Raw genomic sequence first — 12,993 nt, 5'->3', positions numbered from 1 at the left:
CTGGAATTGCCGATCTGCGGTCAACAAGGCAGAGTTCATCTCAGCCTATGCCTCCCTCCAGTCCCTCGACTTCTTGGCACTAACGGAAACATGGATCACCACAGACAACACTGCTACTCCTACTGCTCTCTCTTCGTCCGCCCACGTGTTCTCGCACACCCCGAGAGCTTCTGGTCAGCGGGGTGGTGGCACCGGGATCCTCATCTCTCCCAAGTGGTCATTCTCTCTTTCTCCCCTTACCCATCTGTCTATCGCCTCCTTTGAATTCCATGCTGTCACAGTTACCAGCCCTTTCAAGCTTAACATCCTTATCATTTATCGCCCTTCAGGTTCCCTCGGAGAGTTCATCAATGAGCTTGATGCCTTGATAAGCTCCTTTCCTGAGGACGGCTCACCTCTCACAGTTCTGGGCGACTTTAACCTCCCCACGTCTACCTTTGACTCATTCCTCTCTGCCTCCTTCTTTCCACTCCTCTCCTCTTTTGACCTCACCCTCTCACCCTCCCCCTACTCACAAGGCAGGCAATACGCTCGACCTCATCTTTACTAGATGCTGTTCTTCCACTAACCTCATTGCAACTCCCCTCCAAGTCTCCGACCACTACCTTGTATCCTTTTCCCTCTCGCTCTCATCCAACACCTCCCACACTGCCCCTACTCGGATGGTATCGCGCCGTCCCAACCTTCGCTCTCTCTCCCCCGCTACTCTCTCCTCTTCCATCCTATCATCTCTTCCCTCCGCTCAAACCTTCTCCAACCTATCTCCTGATTCTGCCTCCTCAACCCTCCTCTCCTCCCTCTCTGCATCCTTTGACTCTCTATGTCCCCTATCCTCCAGGCCGGCTCGGTCCTCCCCTCCCGCTCCGTGGCTCGATGACTCATTGCGAGCTCACAGAACAGGGCTCCGGGCAGCCGAGCGGAAATGGAGGAAAACTCGCCTCCCTGCGGACCTGGCATCCTTTCACTCCCTCCTCTCTACATTTTCCTCCTCTGTCTCTGCTGCTAAAGCCACTTTCTACCATGCTAAATTCCAAGCATCTGCCTCTAACCCTAGGAAGCTCTTTGCCACCTTCTCCTCCCTCCTGAATCCTCCTCCCCCTCCTCCCCCTCCTCCCTCTCTGCAGATGACTTCGTCAACCATTTTGAAAAGAAGGTCGACGACATCCGATCCTCGTTTGCTAAGTCAAACGACACCGCTGGTTCTGCTCACACTGCCCTACCCTGTGCTCTGACCTCTTTCTCCCCTCTCTCTCCAGATGAACGGGACTGCCCGTTCCATGATCTCGCCATCACGGTTGACAACTCCATTGTGTCCTCCTCCCAGAGCGCTAAGAACCTTGGTGTGATCCTGGACAACACCCTGTCGTTCTCAACCAACATCAAGGCGGTGGCCCGTTCCTGTAGGTTCATGCTCTACAACATCCGCAGAGTACGACCCTGCCTCACACAGGAAGCGGCGCAGGTCCTAATCCAGGCACTTGTCATCTCCCGTCTGGATTACTGCAACTCGCTGTTGGCTGGGCTCCCTGCCTGTGCCATTAAATCCCTTCAACTCATCCAGAACGCCGCAGCCCGTCTGGTGTTCAACCTTCCCAAGTTCTCTCACATCACCCCGCTCCTCCGTTCTCTCCACTGGCTTCCAGTTGAAGCCCGCATCCGCTACAAGACCATGGTGCTTGCCTACAGAGCTGTGAGGGGAACGGCACCTCAGTACCTCCAGGCTCTGATCAGGCCCTACACCCAAACAAGGGCACTGCGTTCATCCACCTCTGGCCTGCTCGCCTCCCTACCACTGAGGAAGTACAGCTCCCGCTCAGCCCAGTCAAAACTGTTCGCTGCTCTGGCCCCCCAATGGTGGAACAAACTCCCTCACGACGCCAGGACAGCGGAGTCAATCACCACCTTCCGGAGACACCTGAAACCCCACCTCTTTAAGGAATACCTAGGATAGGATAAGTATTCCCTCTTCCCCCCCCTTTAAGATTTAGATGCACTATTGTAAAGTGACTGTTCCACTGGATGTCATAAGGTGAATGCACCAATTTGTAAGTCGCTCTGGATAAGAGCGTCTGCTAAATGACTTAAATGTAAATGTAAATATACCACGGGTATGACAAAACATCACATTTTACTGTTCCAATTACGTTGGTAACCAGTTTATAATAGCAATAAGGTCCCCTGGGGGTTTGTGGTATATGACCAATATACCAAGGCTAATGGCTTTATCCAGGCACTCCGCGTTGCGTCGTGCTTAAGAACTGCCCTTAGCCGTGGTACATTGGGCATATACCATATGCCCTTGTGCCTTATTGCTTAATCATAGGAGTCAAACGAGTTAAATCGACATCCATTGGAAAATTATCTTGGGGAGTTGAACAAGGGCAAAATATATTTTCTCTTGCCACATATTCAAATTCCTATATTATATCATGTCATAGCTTGTAATAATTATTATTTTGAGGCAACACACATTTTGCTTCCAACTGGCTATGACATCATTACTATATACTATGATATTCCTTCTTTAATTGACTCGATAACGTCATGGGAAAAGGTTTTTTTTGTATAAATATGGCAACTCTTCTCGTTGTGGAAAACAAATTGGGCGAGTTTTCAGGCCTTTGGATATTTTAGCTTGACCTCGCAACAACAGCCGAGTGGCTACCCCAAACTGCATGATAACAGTGCCTAAAACTAGTTGATTCATCACCACGGACATTTTCTGTAGAGTATTTGGCTGTTCCAACAAGGCAGGAAAGGCAATAGGAAGAAATATGTTTACAGATTCCCCGCAACATTGAAACACCATTGGTGACACCAATGAGTTAAGACTCAAGAACTGTCAGAAAAGCAAAGAAACCTTTTTGGCAGTCTAGACCTGAACCTAGACAGCTGTTGGTAATGGGGCTGCTATGATCATTTCATCACTAGTAAATCAAGTCTGACCAGGTGTTAACAACAACACTGAAATAAGCCAAAATGAGCTATTATGGTAGTTCCTAGTCTATAAATTAGCATGTGTTGCGAGAGTTTTGGGGAAGCTATTTTTCACCATAAAAATGCACCTTTATAACAAAGGATCGCATGCCTCTATCATTGTATTTGCAGACTAATGTAAGCCTACTATTCCTAATGTGATATAGATTGGATTATTTGTGCTATTAATAAATGTGTAGATGCATAGGTTTATAGGCTATATCAGAGATGTTTCCTTTACATGGAAAAATGTACCATTGATAAACATTTCATGTAATTCTACCAGTGGAGGCTCCTCAGAGGAGGAAGGGGAGGACCATCCTCCTCAGTGAATTTCATAAACATTTAAATTGTACTTTCTAAATAAAACTATACTAAATATAATCATGTCACCAAATAACTGATTAAAACACACTATTTTGCAAAGAAGGTCTACAGAACTCTGTAGGGTAGCAACATGGTGTAGTTGGAGGACAGCTAGCTTCCATCTTCCTCTGGGTACATTGACTTCAATACAAAACCTAGGAGGTTCATGGTTCTCACCCCCTTCTATTGACTTACACAGTAATTATGACAAATTCAGGAGGATGTCCTCCAGCCTATCAGAGCTCTTGCAACATGAACTGACATTTGTCCCCCCATTCAAAGGATCAGATAATTAATCTAGTACTGAAAGCATAAACTACAGCTAGCTAGTACTGCAGTGTATAAAATGTGGTGAGTAGTGGACTCAAAGAAAGAGACAATAGATTAACAGTTTTGAACAAATTAATTTCTTCCAAAATGAAGGAGGCAAGAGAGAAAGAGAGTCATTTTTTCTCACTTTTACTTACTTAGCAAATGCAGCTACCTAGTTTAGCATACTGAAAAACCCTGCTCAAAGAGAGGGATGCAATGCTAGCTAGCTGGCTATGACTTTCCAACACAACACTGGAATTCTTCCAAGTCAAGGTAAGCTTTTGGTATTACTAGTTTATTGCCACCGGGGCCCGCCGGTGTAACTGTACACTAACGTTACTGCATGATTGTAGCGGGTTTACTAACGCATTAGTTCTATTAGCTATGCCAACTATGATATTACTTTAGCTAATATGGTGATAACGATATAGGTTGTGTGTGGCAGTTTAGCTTGGAAAGTTTTATTTTGCCTGATCGCATACAGCTGATGTGTTGTGCATTGAAATCCACAAGCGAAGGGAAAAGAAGGAATACAACACGGTTGTTATGAGATTGAACTCGGTTTATCAATGATCAGGGGTGTATTCATTCCGCCAATTTTGTTGAAAAACGTTTCTTAAACGTGCTAGATGCAGACAAGAGTGTGCAAAGCGGTACTGAATGTCTCTGTCACCTCAAATTTGTCTTTCAACCTGTGTGCACCTACGTTGTAAACTTTAATTCATAGACTAGGTTGTAGCAACCTCATGGTGGATATAGGGAACATTTTAGTATCATGTAGTAGCCTAAAACTATTGCCTGTACATTTAACTGGGTGAATGGAATATACATGAGTTATCCAATATGCTGTAATAGAAATAAGGCCATGCTCATGAAAAAAAAAACATCCTCCCTCATCCTACACGGCACTGACCACCACTGAATTCTACTAAATTTAATATGACTGGCGAAATTAGCAGAATCATTTTTAATACGATGGTAATTTAGGTCTACTCTACTAACACTGACAGCAGATCAATGCATCCATGTAATCTAGGCCTATGAGAAAGGGGTCCTAGCCGAAAGGGATCCAGCTTTTTGTCAAATGTATTTTTTTTGCATTTTTAGCTAACTGTAACCTAATTCTCCTAACCTGCTGCATAAATTATCCTAATCGGTTATGGAATGTAAAATATGATTTGACAAAAGCTGGATCCCTTCAAGCCATGACCATGAAAAGGGGAGACGCAAATTATATAGCCTGGAGGACATTATTGTCCAAAACAACTCCAGTGGCTACCATATATTCATATCATAACCCAATAATAATTTGAGAACTTTATTCATAAGAGGGAAAATATATGGAAATTACAGCATCCCTCAATTATACGAGATGGTTATTATATGCTTTGGTCAATCTGAATGATTCTGTTGTGCCATTTGAGTAGAGCACCATCACCTTGTCGTCATGACAAAAGTGCCCCCTTAAACAGTATGAATATATCAAATGTAATACTATATATTGTAAACATACTATACTTTAATAATAGGCTATATTGTGCTATGGGTGAAATTAAAAGTACTGTGATCTCTGCTTTGCCTAGCCCCGTTGAATAAAACGTATTTCTTATAGCCCAACTATTTCCTTTCTTTACAATTTAAAATACATTTAGAATAGACAATGTAATTGTTGTGGTAGTCTTAGGAAAAGACGGGGCGGCAGGGGTTCGAGCGTTGGACTAGTAACCGGAATGTTGCAAGTTCAAACCCCCGAGCTAACAAGGTACAAATCTGTCTTTCTGCCCCTGCCCCCCAGTTAACCCACTGTTCCTAGGCCGTAATTGAAAATAAGTATTTGTTCTTAACTGACTTGCCTAGTTAAATAAAGGTAAAAAAAAACATCTTCATTATCACAGAGGCACCTCCAAGTGCCACTCAGACCTTCTTGGAGAAAAGTATCTAGACTTGGTAGTAGTGTGTGTGCGCATATGATAAGGAACCCATTTCCTGCTTCCACCTAGATTACAAGGGTTGGATTTACACCAACAAATGTCAGCACAAGGCATGTACAAAATCTAGTTTAATGATTAGCCTCATACATTGTCTACTGGTATAATTTTTAAATTAAGGATATATAGCTGAACAATATGTAAACAGTGTGTGAGTTAAGCTTCAGCTGCTTCAGATGCACAATGTCAAGGGGTGCATTGCAAATGCCCATAAGGCTAATGCCATCCTACTGTAGGCCAGTGGTTCCCAACTCCGATCCTCGAGTTCCCCCAAGAGTACATTTTTATTGTAGCCCCAGACAAACACATCCGATTCAATGTCAACTAATCATCAGGCCCTCAATGAGTTGAGTCAGCTATGTTTGTATGGGGCTACAACAAAAATGTGTGCTGTTGGGGGTATTCGAGAACTGGAATTCGGAACCACTGCTGTAGGCCTATGGCTGCATTGGCGTTGGATGCCGTTATCAGCTGCAAAATGGGTACACATGGCTGATATCCTGAAAACAAAAACGGTGAAAAACAAATAAAACGAATTGGAAAGCTTATGCCCTAACAAAAAGGTGAGGTTCATTTGAGAACACAGAAACATTCAAGTGAAGAGACACTCCCTTCCCCTTTTTATTGCAGGGTTGTGATCTGTGATAAACCAATATCAACGCTAATTCATCTTGAATAATAGTTCAGTTAATTACAACAAGTTTAAAACAGTGTCAAAGAATCAAAACTCATAGTTTCAAAGTGTACAAGTAAGCTAACTCATATGTAGAGGCTAGACATTTTAGTAACAAGTAGGCTATTATTAATAAAACATAATTTCAGGTGAACAAAAAAGTCACTCCTGTGATCCACTGGGTGATACGACTTCTGTTCCAGCCCAGAAATAGCACACTTGATTATTAACTAATTAGGTTTGATACATTGAATCAGGTGTGTTAATGCTGGGCTGGAACAGAAGTGTGCACACCCATCAGGGTTGGCTTGCTCCAGTTGTAATAGGTTTATACATTGTGTGTGACTTTTAAACTGTATTTTTGTTCACAAAATATGCTAGGTACACATATAATCCATGGCATACAAGAATGTACCCTTACTCTTTTGGGACATTCATTGGTACCTCATTCTGCAGACAGGGTTTGACAGATCTCTGTATCTGAGGACAGAAAACAAAGAAACAGGCTGCATTATACTTAAGTTAGAGAGATATAGCAACATAATATTCAGGTCTGTCTTCCGTTTTTATTGCTAGGGACAGGGACTGGAAATGGAGAATAGTTTCACGTCCTCCCGCAAAGGTACCTGCCCTATCCAGAGTAGGTTACTCTCCCTTCGCATGGCTGTTGAGCTTGCTACCTATCTAGCTACAAATGCATTTGGAGTTACAATGATTAATGCATTAAGATAGCTAACTAGCTACTGTGAATATAGCAAGCTGATGACCTTTAATTTACGTAGCTAGCTATACAGTATGTAAAGTTAGCTAACTAGCGAATATTATCTTAGTGTGCAGGCTAAATCAAATGAGCTGCAAAGTTTCTGTAGCAAGCTAGCTAATAATACATAATTTTTGATCACTTTCAAATATATTTACTTAGAAAAACTAAATAATGGCCAATCTTCCTGAAGTTTCCGGTGATAGCAAAACGCAGCCAGTCATGTGGACTATTGTATTGGAAGACTTCACTGAGTTTGGTACATGCTACAATTACAAAAGATTTTACTGAGTTACAGTTCATATAAGGAAATCAGTCAATTGAAATTAATTCATTAAGCCCTAATCTATGGATTTCACATGACTGGGAATACAGATATGCATTTGTTGGTCACCTTAAAAAGAAGTTAAATAAACGCAGGTGCATGGATCAGAAAACCAGTCAGTTTCTCATGTGGCCACCATTTGCCTCATGCAGCACAACACATCTCCTTTGCATAAAGTTGGTCAGGCTGTTGATTGTTTAATTCTGCTATACTTTATAGCCTAAAAAAAGGTGGCCAACCATCCTAAAAGGGACAGTGTTGTATTTTAAGACAGGCAAAGCCTTATTCTCTATATGGTAATAATAGGCCTAATAATGATAATGATTTTTATTTTGCCAAGTGGTTCCTTGCATCATACAACACGATTTTCAGTCACCATTTCGGCCCATATATATATAAATATATATAGAGTGTTTTTTTAAGGGGGGGGTGTGACTCAGCTTTTGGACAGCCTGGCTGTCAGCTTCCCCCTTAGATTCAGATGCAACGTCCCCCTTATTTGATTTGCTTGTAGCTGGAGAGGATTAAGCTTCTTGTGAGTCATTGCCTTCAGTTGTGGCTCCAGCTACAACTGGTTCTTGCAGTACCTCTTCCTGGATGTCGGTATTATCCTCTACCGTTAGAGGGTCGATATGCTCTGCGTTGGAGCAACCCTCCGGCCGCACACCGTCGGGGAAACGCTCCCACAACTCTGAGATGATCTCGTCCTTGCTGTCCCGCCCGTCGGCGTTCCTCAGGGTGTCTGGATATGCCGTGCTGGATGGCGGGCTGGGCGCTGCTGTACACAAAGACCTGAGTAAGATAAGGAATACATTTACTGCTTCAGGGAGAGGCAGGAAACTGGCTACGGAAACAGTATGACTGCTATGCGAGTTAGGATTGGGGTCAATTCCATTTCAGTACAGGAAGTAAATCTACATTCTCGTTCAAGAATTGTAAATTGACATTTATTTTCAGAAAAATTTTACCAATTCGTTTCCTGAATTGACAGAATTTAAATGGAATTGACCCTAGAACTTGTGACAATGTGTTTCTTTGATTGTGTTTTTTTGTGTGTCCTTACCAGGATGGAGAGCACGATGATGAGGAGCACAGGGATCTGCAAGGTAACTGGTGACTGCAAGGTGACTCTGCAAATTTCCACAGTAAATTGCTTAGGCAAACCACATAAACTACGCATTCTAACCTTCATGAATGTGTCGATCTCCACACCAAAGGTGTCCTCAAATTTCCATCTCCAGGCCTTAGTAATCATGTGGTTTGAGATTCACCAGGATCTGGCTGAAGGCATTGTTCAGAGTCCCCGTTCTCCAGCTGTCCACTCCCTCCAGAACCTTCTGGATCTCCGCTACTGCTTGCCGAGATAAATTGACTGTGCCTTTAAAACACTAATGTCCTTGGGGAGGGCTTGTAGGAACTGGCTGATCCCCTGGCCAAAATGCTTCAGAGGCTCTGTGAAGAAGGTGGTGATGGCCATAGTGATAGCCTTCAGCGAGAGAAATTATACATTATAACACTGCATGCTACAGCTCCAGGAAAAAGGCTACATTTTACACAGTTTAGTCAATTCCATTTCAGGTTTTTCATAATGCTCACAGGGCAATCATAGACACTGGATTAGATTGATATTGCATTGTTAAAAAGACAGTATATTTTTTTAGTTACAAGTGAAACACATGGCAATATGTACTTTTACATTTGGGCTTACTCAAATAGTTATGTTAAGTTGCAAGAGTAAGGTATGGGTGACTATCTTTCGGTCCTGGCCTGTGGAATAGGTTAGGGTCAATTCCATTTCAATGCTGTCATTTCCGGAAGTAGACTGAAAACTGGAAGCGGAATGTCAGGTTACTTCCTGAATTGACTGACTGGAATTTGACTTTTCCTGGTCGCCAAAAATAGGTTAGTTGGTGGTACAAGAAGGATGGGGTTGACCATGAGGACTTCGTAGTGCATCCTACAGGGATCGTCTTGGAGAGTCATGGCACCTCTGTACCAATCTGGGGCACAGGCAGGGAGGATTAAACAGAAGGCTTCACAACAACATAAACCAATGTGCATTTCCACAGTAAACTTACTACAAAAAGGTCAAAATGTGAAAGCCAGAAAAGAGGAGTGAGAAGTATTGTGTATTTATGCCCGACCCGGGCTCCTCTGCACACATCGACAACAGCCACCCACGAAGCATTGTTACCCATCGCTCCACAAAAGCTGCGGCCCTTGCAGAGCAAGGGGAACAACTACTTCAGGTCTCAGAGCTAGTGACGTCACCGATTGAAACGCTATTAGCACGCACCACCGCTAACTAGCTAGCCATTTCACATTGGATACACTCACCCCCCTTTTGACTTCCTTTTCCGCAGCAACCAGTGATCCGGGTCACGGCACCAATGTAATAGTTTAACTTTAGTCCGTCCCCTCATCCCGGGCTCGAACCAGGGAACCTAGATAGCCATTTCACATCGGTTACACATGCACCAATAATTATGAAACAATGACGCATCAATTAAATGTACTTTCGCATATATTTTTGAGATGAGGAAAATCTGATACCCTGGTAAAGAAGGAACTTTGTACCTTTTCTTTTAGATAATTATATTAATTTACTAATAAACATAGACCACCAGACAGACAGTAAGGGGCAATGAGCATGTGGAAATTTGACAAAATACATGGAAGTGTGAATATTGGCAATTTACCTTGTAGAGATAGAACCAATTCCAGACCAGACTGATGAGAAACCAATGGCAAAGTTTTGCTTGAACTGGACAAACAAGGAGACTGTAGACCACAGCTTGTTGCAGATGATGACCACTATGATTAAGACAACCACAGACACTTGGAAGAGAGAGATCCTTTAAATAATGCCAATTAGAAATATTCCTGACGCTGTAATGCCAATGAGTGGTTTCAAATCTGTCTGTTTGTCTTGTCTTGAGTGTAAATGACTGGGCTCTGAATCAGATTGGTTTAGTTACAGTGCCAGTCAATAGTTTGGACACACCTACTCATTCTCGGGTTTTTCTTTATTTTTGCTATTTTCTACATTGTAGAATAATAGTGAAGACATCAAAGCTATGAAATAACACATAAATCATGTAGTAACCAAAAAAAAGTGTTAAACAAATCAAAATATATTTGAGGTTTGAGATTCTTCAGAGTAGCAACCCTTTGCCTTGACAGCTTTGTACACTCTTTCAGTCACCTGCAATGCATTTCAATTAACAGGTGTGCCTTGTTAAAAGTTCATTTGTGGAATTTCTTTCCTTCTTAATGCGTTTTAGAAGGAAAGTATTTAAAAAGTTTTGTTTTTATGTTCTGTTGCTTTTGTATAGGCTAGTGTGAGCAATGTGTTCTTGTGTATGAATAACGGTTCCTCATTGTTCAAGAAAAGTTAGTTGAATTTCATCCTCATTGCCCATGTAGCCTAGTTTACAAACCGTGTAATCATAAATTGCTTAGGCAAACCACACAAACAACGCATTTTGATCTTCATGACTGTGTCGATCTCAACACCAAAGGTGTCCTCAAAGTGCCATCTCTAGGCCTTGTAGTCATGTGGTTTGAGATCCACCAGGATCTGGCGGAGGACATCATTCAGAGTCCCCGTTCTCCAGCTGTCCATTCCCTCCAGAACCTTCTGGATCTCCGCCACTGTTTGCCACCATTGATGCCAAAGTGAGACTTAGTGGATATCGTTCTTGAGATCATTGGGCTGGTGGTACAGTTGAAGTCGTAAGTTTACATAGACTCAGTTTTTCACAACTCCTGACATTTAATCCTAGTAAAAATTCCCTGTCTTAGGTCAGTTAGGATCACCACTTTCTTTTAAGAATGTGAAATGTCAGAATAATAGAGAATTATTTATTTCATCTGGGATTGATTTGCACTTTTCACACCAAAGTACGTTAAACTCTAGGAGACAGAACGCGTCTCCTTCCTGAGCAGTATGAAGGCTGTGTGATCCCATGGTGTTTATACTTGCGTACTATTATTTGTACTGATGAACGTGGACCTTCAGGATGAACCAGACTTGTGGAGGTCTACAATTTTTTTCTGAGTTCTTGGCTGATTCCTTTTGATTTTCCCATGATGTCAAACAAAGAGGCGCTGAGTTTGAAGGTAGGCCTTGAAACACATCCACAGGTACACCTCCAATTGACTCAAATGATGTCAATTAGCCTACCAGAAGCTCCTAAAGCCATGCCATCAATTTCTGGAATTTTCCAATCTGTTTAAAAGGCACAGTCAACTTAGTGTATGTAAACTTCTGACCCACTGGAATTGTGATGTAGTGAATTTTAAGTTAAATAATCAGTCTGTAAACAATTGTTGGAAAAATTACTTGTGTCATGCACAAAGTAGATGTCCTAACCAACTTGCCAAAACTATAGTTTAACAAGAAATGTGTGGATTGGTTGAAAAACAAGTTTGAATGACTCCAACCTAAGTGTATGTAAACTTCCGACTTCAACTGTATATGCACTTAGCATACAGACAGCATACTACATTCCAAAGTGGTAACATAATTTACAAGGTGGGTAAGATACAGTGAGGAAGTGTTTTACATAAAGAGAATCAGTGCATAGATTTATACCATACCAGGCTAACTTTTTCTCTCTTTTAGAAGTTTGGTGAGGAATCCCTTGAACACTGGGTTGCATGATGGCTGCTGTGCAACCAGTGTAATATTATTCTTATGCTCCTCAATTAAAAAAAAAAATTAAGGAAATTTAGACGATCACACACCATCTATTTGTCACGGTTTCATAAATATACATTTGAAAAACATAATGTGTGACGTTTAAAATCAGTTTCCAACACTCAACACGAACCTCTCTTTGTAACCCTTCCACTTTGTTGTTGCACTCCGTTACGTCCACTTGATCTGAGCCCTGCATGTATTCCCTTCTCTTGGTGGGCACATTAGTGTAATTACTTGCCGGTGAAGATGACTTTCATTTAGTTTTCCGATTAGATTAATATCACGATACAAGGCAGTATTCATCATGCTTGGTGTATTTTCACACTTCATGATTTTGTTTCATACACTGTAATAGGAAACATGAAAGAAAAACAACAACAAAGCAATATTATAATTATTTCAAGTGATGGCACTGTCATGGCACGGAAAGATGCATTACACAGCTGCTTGTACTTGTACCTCGGCAGGCTTTCTCATGGACTGTATGATTGGATCGTAGTTCTATACGGATCAATCTATTCGTCGTTGTCCATCTGCCCTTGAGCAACCAGCAACAGGCTGCATACAGCAACAGTGATGGTATGCATCCTGACAGCACTTGTTGACATCGTCATGTTAATTAAGATGGCTAACGTTTAGCTAGCTACTCCATTGAGGCTAACATGCTAGAGAACTCGGGGTTCATGAGCCAGAAACAGACATCCTCAATAAACCCTACAGAGCAATAACATCAATTACAAATAGCTGCACATTTTCTTAACTAGATCCGTTGGAATATGACAATATGAGCGCCTATTTTAGAGCGCGCTCCGTAAGCCATGCCCCAGTATGCAGTGCTAGGCTTGGGACTCGTTTAAATATGATTTTTAAAAAGGCTCATATTTTACA

The 12,993-nt window shown here is 42.0% G+C and overlaps 1 pseudogene; it reads right to left on the bottom strand.

Moving 5' to 3' along the window:
• Positions 1 to 9,379: 9,379 nt before the first annotated feature.
• On the bottom strand, positions 9,380 to 12,719 carry LOC124031400 (annotated as a pseudogene).
• Between the last annotated feature and the right edge of the window lie 274 nt (positions 12,720 to 12,993).

The sequence above is a fragment of the Oncorhynchus gorbuscha genome, linkage group LG01, assembly GCF_021184085.1.
Source record: "Oncorhynchus gorbuscha isolate QuinsamMale2020 ecotype Even-year linkage group LG01, OgorEven_v1.0, whole genome shotgun sequence".
In the NCBI taxonomy this organism is placed as follows: Eukaryota; Metazoa; Chordata; class Actinopteri; order Salmoniformes; family Salmonidae; genus Oncorhynchus; species Oncorhynchus gorbuscha.
Note: the sequence above shows the minus strand (reverse complement) of the source record. Positions and strands in the feature narration are given on the sequence as shown.